The sequence below is a fragment of the Alligator sinensis genome, unplaced genomic scaffold (genome assembly GCF_000455745.1).
Source record: "Alligator sinensis unplaced genomic scaffold, ASM45574v1 scaffold308_1, whole genome shotgun sequence".
Classification (NCBI taxonomy): Eukaryota; Metazoa; Chordata; order Crocodylia; family Alligatoridae; genus Alligator; species Alligator sinensis.
In genome coordinates, this window is record NW_005842041.1 from 276,723 (window position 1) to 286,302 (window position 9,580).

The following is a 9,580-nucleotide window of genomic DNA, read 5'->3' on the forward strand; positions in this document are numbered from 1 at the left end:
CCCTACACGTGCGAGCAGAGGAGATATACTCCTCTTTGGTAATCTCTCCCCGTTTCCACTTTTTATATGCTCCCCTTTTATCTGTGCCCTTAGGAGCTGGGAAAGCCCGGCCCTACTCCACAGCCCTGGGGCTGTGCAGGTGTCAGCCCCCAAGTCAAGCTGGTGGGGGAAAGCCCCCTGTGAGGAAAGCCCCCTCAGCATGGCCAGAACTGTAGCACTGCATCCAGGGGTGGGAGGGTGGATCCAAGGTCCTGGGGAGAGCAGGATCCAGGCATTTGGATGCAGAAGGGGGAGGCATCTGGCAGGTTTGGGTCCTACTTCATTGGACCCAGACCCGTCAGCACCCACTCCTTCTCATGGCCAAACTACGTGCATTCTGCACCCACCAGGACTGGGGACCCTAGACCCCAGAACCCCCCTCCTCCATGCAACAGCACTAACTAGCCTGCCTCTGTTCCCTCTGTTCCCAGATCCTCTTCCCTGCAGACCCTACCTGAAGGGCCAGAGAGCTAAAGAGTAAAGATTCTTCACCTGATCTGCACTGGATCCAATGGTAGGTGCCACAGGGATAAGGCTCTATTAGGCTCCTGGAGAGTAAACTGACAAGCTTGAGAGACAGCAGCTGAGGGAGGGAGCGAGGAAGGTATTGTGGGGAGGTGTGGTTCTTCAGGACACCAGCCAATCACCCCTGGCCTGTGCCCTTGGCTGCTGTCATCTTTTGCCAGACAGACAAGGGAGCCTGCAAAACATGCCGAAATATATGCTCAGGGTCCCCCTGGCTGGGTGCTTTTAGCATTGCGGACAGCATATTGCACACTTTTACAGGTTTCAACCAGTGGAATGTCAAATGGCTTAAACCAACTGGCTGAACTGCAACCAGTTGAATTGAACACTTGTACACACCTTCAAGGTCTAGAAGAACTGGGCAGCTTATCAAAATATACTATAAGCAGAGGCTGGATATGGTCAGGCCACTTGGTGAAGTTTCACAGAAATTATTACATGCAAAGTAAACTGCTAGAGCGGAGCACCAAAGAAGAAGAATGCAGCCAAACTCAGCTGGGCAGATTTAATAATTTCAAGTGAGTCTTGCTGGCAGCTTCATGTCCTTCCAAGAGCCATTTGAACCAGCAGTCTATGAATGCACTCTCTCAGTGAAATGCATAAAAGTATGTGTACATGTTCCCTGAGGACCTTGAAAAGAGGATATAAATTACAGTCCTAGTGCTGTTCATCTAACTGCCTGTTCACAGCTTCTAAGTTAACATGCTTGAGCATTTATTATCTGTTAAGAATAGTTATGCTAATAAACTTTCCTTCTTGAGCTAGTGCTAAATGCTGCAGTCTTAATTCACTTTTTACTCAGTCCTTACTCCGGCAAATTCCCAGTGAGTGATTAAAACCTAAGTTAGGACTTTAGGATATGGTCCATAGATTTTATTTGCTCTCTTATAATATTTGAAAGGGTATTTGTTTGCTCTAAAATGAATTAAAGGGCATCTGCAATAGAAATTTTCCCATCCCATCTCTTTGTATCCCATTCTGGACATAGTATAATCTGTGGACTTCAACTGATTGAATGCTTATTAGCTTTGGGATACCAGGAAATAAATGACGTTCAATCTCTCTGCAAAAGTCATGTGATCCCATCTGCATTACACTTTGATTATCACTGCAGATTTTCTTAAAATAGGAAAAAACAAACAAACAAACAAAAAATCTCACGCCACATAAATCTTCTCTGTGCTTAATTTTGCATATCAAATTATTTCTACAGTACATAGCCAGCAGGTATGCCCAATTGCTGTAGCAGTTTCAATCATAATTATTTGTTTGTTCAACACATAACTGAATGTTTGCTGTAAGGCATAGGGAGTCACACCCACAGTGTCTCTGCCATAAATGAAAAGGACAAAATAGTTTTAGACAGGGATGACTGGTGCCTCCTGAGTCTGGGGGGTGCATAATTTGCGGGTGGGCCCAGGGGCAGGCCAAAAGCCCCATATCCACTCCTATATTTCTGTACCGTGGCTTAGTGTCCCCCCTCCCCCCAACACGCTGCCGGCCCATGTGGCAAAAAAACTGCCCCGTCCTGAGTGATGCCAAGTCAGGGGCTAATCTACCCAATGCCCCCCCTACCAGTTGCCTGTGGATTTAAGCACTGGCTAGCCCACAAAGTGAAAGTTACCCCCATGCAGTAGACGGGTCTATGTATCACCTACATGCTTTTTGATGTTCCTTCTGCTGAGGGTTGAATTTCACATATAGGGACCAATTCTCCTAGGGTTACACACATTCAAACCTAAGCCACAACAGGATTAGTAGCGGCAGCAACAAGACAGTCCACTCTGTTTTGCTTCTGTCCTTCCTTTTCTTTGCCCTTGTCTGGTACTGGCAGCACCCAGAGACAACGCACAAGAGAGGACATTCTTATTGAACCTGCTCAGTACAGTGGATTGAGCTCCTGACTCTCTGACCAGCACACTGGGAGCATCAGTGAGCTGAAGCAGAGTCAGCTGCAGAAAGCCAGAACAGAGATGAGCCCTAGCAAGTCATGGACTAGCTGCAAGATTTCAGACAGTCCTGCCTACTGTCTGAGGATAAACTTGTCAGAGCTGATGCCGGTGTGAGCAGGTAGGAAAGAAAGGATTCAATTACAGTTCTCAGGCTATGATAGAAGAGTCCTGCCTTTCCCCTCAATTATCCTTAAGGAGAGGAATGCCATCATATGTTTTTAAATACAATATGCTTAACATGCACTATTCATTGTTTTATTTTCTGAAGTAAAAATACAAAACCAAGATAAAGACCTTTTTTAAATTTTCCTTTGGCCTGTTCATTATTGCCAGTAAAAAGGAACTTTTACATTAGCTAACAACCCAGTGATCAGAAAACAGATAAGTATGTGCTTTAGAACTATAGGCCCTAGAGCACTATAGGACAGAAAACAGATGCTGGTCATAAACCTTACTTTTCTTAGATCTGTTTACCAAAATCCATCATTTTGGGTCTGCCTTGTCCTTTATAAATATTTCATACAGTCAAAGTACAGTTATGAAGCAATGCATTTAGCAGTTTCACCCCTTGTTTGGCGTTATGCAAAATGCTTGTTATAAAGGCCTTTAACTGCAGGCTCAGGTTTGAAAATTAATGAGGCCCCAAAACATGTTCAAGGCAAAACAAACAAAAAGTCTCTTTAGGAAAGAGAAGGGTATGTCAGCATATAGGTGACATATGTATGCAAAAAAAATGAGCATGTGACAGATTTACTTTCTTAAAAAGATAACAGCTTCATCAGAAATGCCAATTTAGGGGACAGGGAGGTAAAATTGGTATAAGGACTCTCTGCTTTCTACTTTAAAGCATAAACAAAGTACAAAGCAGAAATTCAGGCTCACTTGCTTGTTCTCTCTTTTCCCTTCGCTCCCTACCTTTCCCTCCTTTTCTCAAGTCAAGGACAGAAATCCATTTTCAACTTACCCCCAAGTTTTCACTGTATTGGAATGATCTTTTCCCTAGAGTTTATGATCAACAATGATTACTTTAATGCCCAGGAAAAAATGAGCAGGAGAATGCTCTGGAGAATCTCTGAAGACTTAAACTGATGGAGGGATGCAAACTGGAACTCTAAGGCAACTCAGAGTTACTGCACTTGCTGTATCACTTTGTTGCAGTGGCGTCCAAAATGAGTGGCATGGGATCAGTCCACAGATCTGACCTGGTGTACCCAGATCTGGCTATGTGATGGCCCAATCTGGTGCACTGGGTTATGTTATCTGGCCTGCTGGGCTCTTCATGGGTTGGGAAATTTGTCAGCGGGGGAGTAGCCATTAACTGTGCCACAGCTCCCCTGCTGACAAATTTCCAGACCCCTGGGGAGCTCCATGGACTGAATGACATGATTCTGCAGGCTAGATGTGGCCCATGGGCCAGGGGTGAACACTCCCACTTCTATGGCATCATATGGTCCCTGCACCCTTGTTGGTACATAGGACAGAAACTAGTTTTGTCCATTTGTGCTGCTTTCATTTGCTCTACAATGTTAAGATAGATTGCCCTGCCCTTCCTGCTAATGGTTCTCCTTAAGGTTTTTTTGGATGCCCTCTTTTCTTCACACCAGTTAGTTTCTATTTGATAGCTCTACATAGGGGTCAGTCTGCTAGCATCAGGAGTACAAACCCATGACCAGGGCTTCTTTCTGATTTAAGTGAAGTTGAGCTGCTGGTTGGTTATTTCACTTTGTTACTGATGTCTTCCTAACATCTATCCCCAGAATTCTTTGTAGCACTTGTTTTCAAAGGCCTGTAGCTTCTTTTCAAAGGTTTTGGTTGATCTTCAACCTCTTTATTGACACACCTTATTTCACTTACTTGCTAGAGCATGAGGAGACAGAAAACAATGGTCTGCTCTCTCCCTTGCCCTCTTCATCTCTGTTTTGGGTACCATGTATATGAGGCAGCGTGAATGAAGGAGTTCCTGCACTTTCATTGCACCCCAATCTGTACCAGGCAAAGAGGAGAAAGCTCGTTGTACTGACATCCCCACTATTACCCATTCAAATTAGGATCAGCGAGACACTGGTTCTAAGTGACTTGTGAGGCATATCTTCACATAGCTGATTAATAGAGCCGATATGGGAAAAAAGAAAGACTTCAAGAAATTTGTTCATATTTTTCTTCTTATTTTGAAAACTTCTAGTGATGAATCTTTTACAGTTCATTAGACTGGGAGAAAATAGATGAGAGTTTTGCACACAAAGAAGTCCTATATTGTTTCATGATATTTTCCTGGAGCTACTGGATTTTTTTTTAAGAATGTGGCCAACCAAACTTTTGAATGTATCTACTGACAATAAAGGAAAATGAAATGGACTTGCCTATCTTTAAGTAAAAGTTCTTTCTGCTAACAGTGTAATTTCTCTATGATAAACTAGGGGGATATAGTCAATTTCCACTTGACTTGCCTGGAGAAAATTATTCCACTTCTATGGAAGATACAAATCCATTGGAAGCCAACTGCAGATGAAATTGTAATTAATGGAATCACTGCACATTGGATCTGGATTTCCAAAGTAATGCCCAATGGCAACTCCTTTTGGAATTGCAGCTCTGAAAAGTTATTCCATATGGTGCCGTGTTGTTGCTCTTTTAAAATTTGTTTTGCTCTGTCTTTAAAATTGCTTTTTTATATAAAGCAAGAAAATATTGACAAAGCATTTCAGAAATAGACTTCCAATGACCATGGTCATTTATTAGTGTTACTTGGCCATCTACAAGTGTGTAACTATGGACCTAGAAAACTTTTTTTTAAATATTTAGGCCAATATTATGACTTGAAGTTTTTTAGTCACAAACAGATGTAAACAAGTTCACTAGTCTGAGGATCTGTGAGAGATGCAAGCAGGCAAGTGGGTGTTGGAAAGAAGAACATATGCTGTTTATAAGCACAGAAGAGAACCTGGACATGAATGTGTAGGGATCCATATTTTGACAGTGTTGGATTCTTCTTGTATTTTATGTCCTATACTTTTTTGTCTATTATAGCTTCAAATGATTAAGTTGATGTGATACCATTTTTCTTGGGTGATAGGCCACATACTCAGGAAATATTTCGTGTGTATTCAACATCAATTTCCCTATCTTTGTTTGCATTCTGTTGCTCTCAGTTATATCCCCTTTGATCATTCTAAGCAGTTCCTCCCATTTTCATGCTTGCTTCCTTAAGTACTTTCAGATGATCATACTTTGAATTATCACTGTGACAGAAGAGCCTAGGGGCCTACACAAGAGACAGGCCCATTGTATGAGGTATTGTGCAGACACATAACGAAAGACAGCTTTCCCAAAGAGCTTACCTCCAAATAGATGGGGCTGGGAGGAGAAACAGGGAGCATAGAAGCAACTCTGACTCATTTATTAGTAATTTCCAGATTGCATGTCCCCTTAGTCTGGGGGTGGGGAGGGCGGGGGCAGTTATTTTGGCTGGAAGGCCACATAATGAATTTTGATATCCTTGAGGGCCACATGAGTTTTGGTGTCTTCTCAAGGGCCACATCTCTGTCTCACTCTCCTCCTCCCTCCTTCCCCAGAGCTGTAGCAGACCCCAATCCTATCTCTGTTCCTCTCCCCCACTTCCATCCACTGCCACATGCCTCAATCCCCCACCCCTGACCTGGAACCTGCTGGCCCTGTCTGCAGCTTATGGCTGTGTGTAGACAAAATTATATTTCCCATTTACGTCGATGCAACTGCGTTTGTGCAAACTGGGATTTCCCGCCGCTGTAACCTCCATTTAGCACCTTAAACTAACACAACTTGGAGATGTCTTAAGTTGCAGTGCTCTCCAGTTACGCCACTCCAACTGTGGATTTGTTCGTGCAAACAGCCAGAGACTCCAAAGACTTCTAATTAATCCCCTTTGCCACGAGGGGGTGCTGTGTTCCAATCATTAGCCAGTAGGTGTGTTCTTTTTTACCCTCCTTCACTCCTCCCTCCTCCCTCACAGTATGCAGTTCAGGTCAGGATGGGTCCACTCAGACCAATTATTATTTTAAAATAGGGAAGACAAATAATCCCCTAGTTTTCTAACCCCTCTTAATTCTTCTGCCCCCCCACCACCTATAGTGTATAATCTCCCTCCCCGGCCCATGTACCCTCATGTCCTCCTGCCCTGGCAATGTACCCTCCACCTGCGACCCCCACATCTCCTGTTGTGTGCTGCTACTGCAGCGGACATAACTCCTGATAACAACTGCAGCATCACCGTAATGGTAAGTTTTTTGCAAGTAGTTTGAAACTTTGAAGCGAATGATAATATGATTTCCTTCTGTATTGTAAACCTTCTGAACTTCATTGCATTCCATCTCAGAACCATGACCAAAATTCCAGGGGCAAGACACTACCTGCCAGACCTGACACCCAGGATATGCAGTGTCCTGGGTGATATTTAGGTAATATGTCCAATCGATCTTGTGTGTGTGTGGGGGGTGGGGAGGATGCGGGGCAAAAGTCCATTTTTTCGACTGTGCATCAAACCCCCCTCCTCGTCCTCTTCTTCCTTTTTCACCCTCCTCGCAGAAGACTTTCACAGGCGGAACTTGCTGGAGGCGGCAACCAGCCCACAGCCCAGTGAGAAGGAGAGTAGAGTGAAGATAGTGAAGAGGAGTAGAGTGAAAATATCTTCTGATTTTTAAATTTTTTTTTATACTTTGTATATATTTTATATTGTTAAGTTGTATATAGTTATTGTTAAAGCTGCAGCATTTTCAGTAAAGTGTTTTATTTTTGCTCTATATACGTGTCATTTTTCCTTTGGGGTGGGTGGGTGGTTGGGTTGGTTTTTGGAGACCACGCCTGCCTCAGCATGGGGATATTGTGCTTGGGGGTGGTTTATGGAGTCATGGCATTACTGGAAAGAGTTGCAAAGAGTTGCAGGGTGGACTGTTATCAGAGGGAGGGAAGTCAAATGCTTGTTAAGTGCTAGCTAGGGTGCAGTGCAGCCAGCATATCTTGTAAGAAAAAAGACTAAACAATGTCACCCACCCCCAGCGGTAAGCAGGCAATCTGCAAAACTTCTCCATGCATGGACCTCCCAGGGCCTTTAGCTTTTAGTAAGTCTTTAATGCATTATAATGCATTTCATATGCATGGTCACTGAGGGGGGTTGGAGGTTAGGGTTAATGCCTGCTGCCACAGCTCCAAAACAGCTTTCTTTTTCTGAGTTTTTTCTTTTCAGGCTGCACTGTTATGGGAGATATGATGCAAAAATGATTTTTTCCAATGTTTTCTTTGCAATGCAATGTTTTCTTTACAAAATCCTGCATGCAGCACCTTTTGGAGCTGGGTTTGCAGACATTGCCCATCCCCCTTCCCCCCTGCCCCGGTCGGCTGCAACTCACTCCCCTGGAGAGCTCATTGGATTTTGTTCAGGATTGCTTTGTCCTGCTTTGCCATATCTCTCCTCTCAGGCCTCTCAAAGGACAAGGAGAAGGTGAGAGGGAAACAAGGAGCAGCACTCCCAAGGCAGCCCAGGGTAATCTCTTCAGCTACCTCTAGGTCTCTGCAGAACCAAGTGTATTCAAAGAAAGCATCATTGTGGGAGAACTTATTTTCATCCAAATTCAAAAAATGTGTAATACCTCCTTCTCCTGCACTAGGTATTGCATGTCCTCATTAGATGGGTCTCAGATAAGCAGGGAGCTGCTAATTAGCCAAGGCCAGGGTTTCAAAAAGCACTTTGCCCCCCATAGAGAGGCCAGAAGTATTATGCAGCAGTTGGCTGTCCCCAGACATATTATTGAGGTGCCCGGAGGTGAGGCCAACCAATCTGAAATATGGACCAGCTTTGTGTTCAGCCTGCGAAGCTACTGCACTCCCACCCCTGGCCAGCTGCAAACTGCTCCCCAGCTCCTAGGTCCATGCCCTGAAATCAAGCAGGAACAAGTACAAATTACAATTTTTTGTTCCTCATCTTTATTTTTTCACAATCAATGAATTGCAATCAATTCAATTGAGAAATCACAATAAAGCTAAAACAGTATAGACATTTTTATTTTTACTCAACAATGCCATTGATAGTCAACTGGTGAATACACTTTTTTACAGTAAACACAATACAATAGGATAAAACACCAATTCACAATATGCTCCAATAATCCCTTGATATGATATGGATGGATGGGGGGCTGCATGGTGGGAGGGCGAGAGGGAGGGTGGCAGGCAGGCAGCCAGCCTGGTTATTGGCCCTTCCTAGTTACTGACCCTTCCTGCTAAATGATGACCACATGACTTTTATGGAATCACAGGATTACTGGAAAGTTGCAGGGTGGACTGTTATTGGATGGAGGGAGGTCAAATGCTGGGCCAGTGCTAGTGTGCAGCCAGTATTTTCTTGTAAGAAAGAAGACTAGACAAACCCACCCACAAAGCTTAGTTAGGGAAGGAGGGCATGTGGTCCCCCAGGCATGGTCTCCTAGGGGCCCCCTCAGGTGGAGAGTATAGCCCAACTCAGCTGGTTGGCTGAGTCGGGCCATGGGTGGGTAGGGTAGGGGAGAGGGAGGGAGGCATCCTGTACCCCCTTCCTGGTTACTGAACATGTCCCAGCAGGAAGACAGCTGGATCAAAGGGGGCCCCAGGCACGGGCCCCTAGGGGCCCCCTCAGCTGGCTGGCTGAGTTGGGCCATTCTACTCTCCATTACATTGTAACTTTGGAATCTTTTCTGGCCACAAAGCTTAGGGAGGGAGGGAGGGCCCACCTCAGGGGGGTGGGGGACATTCTACTTTCTGTTATCCTTATTTATTTAAACTATGTTCTGTTATTTAAACTACTTTATGTTATCCTTATTTATTTAAAATCTTCCTTTCTTCCATGAGTCAGAGAAGAAACTCAAGAAGACAGAAACCTCAAGGAGACAGAGTGGTGGGTGGGTGTCAGAAGACATGTACCCGAGTCCGAATTTGCTGGGACATGGCCAGTAACCAGGAGGAAGGCGAGAAGACTATGAAATGGGCCTGCAGAACTTGTGCAAATCGAGCTGATGCTCAGACTAAAGACAGTGAAAAAAGCTCAGCTTTCTTTGTGG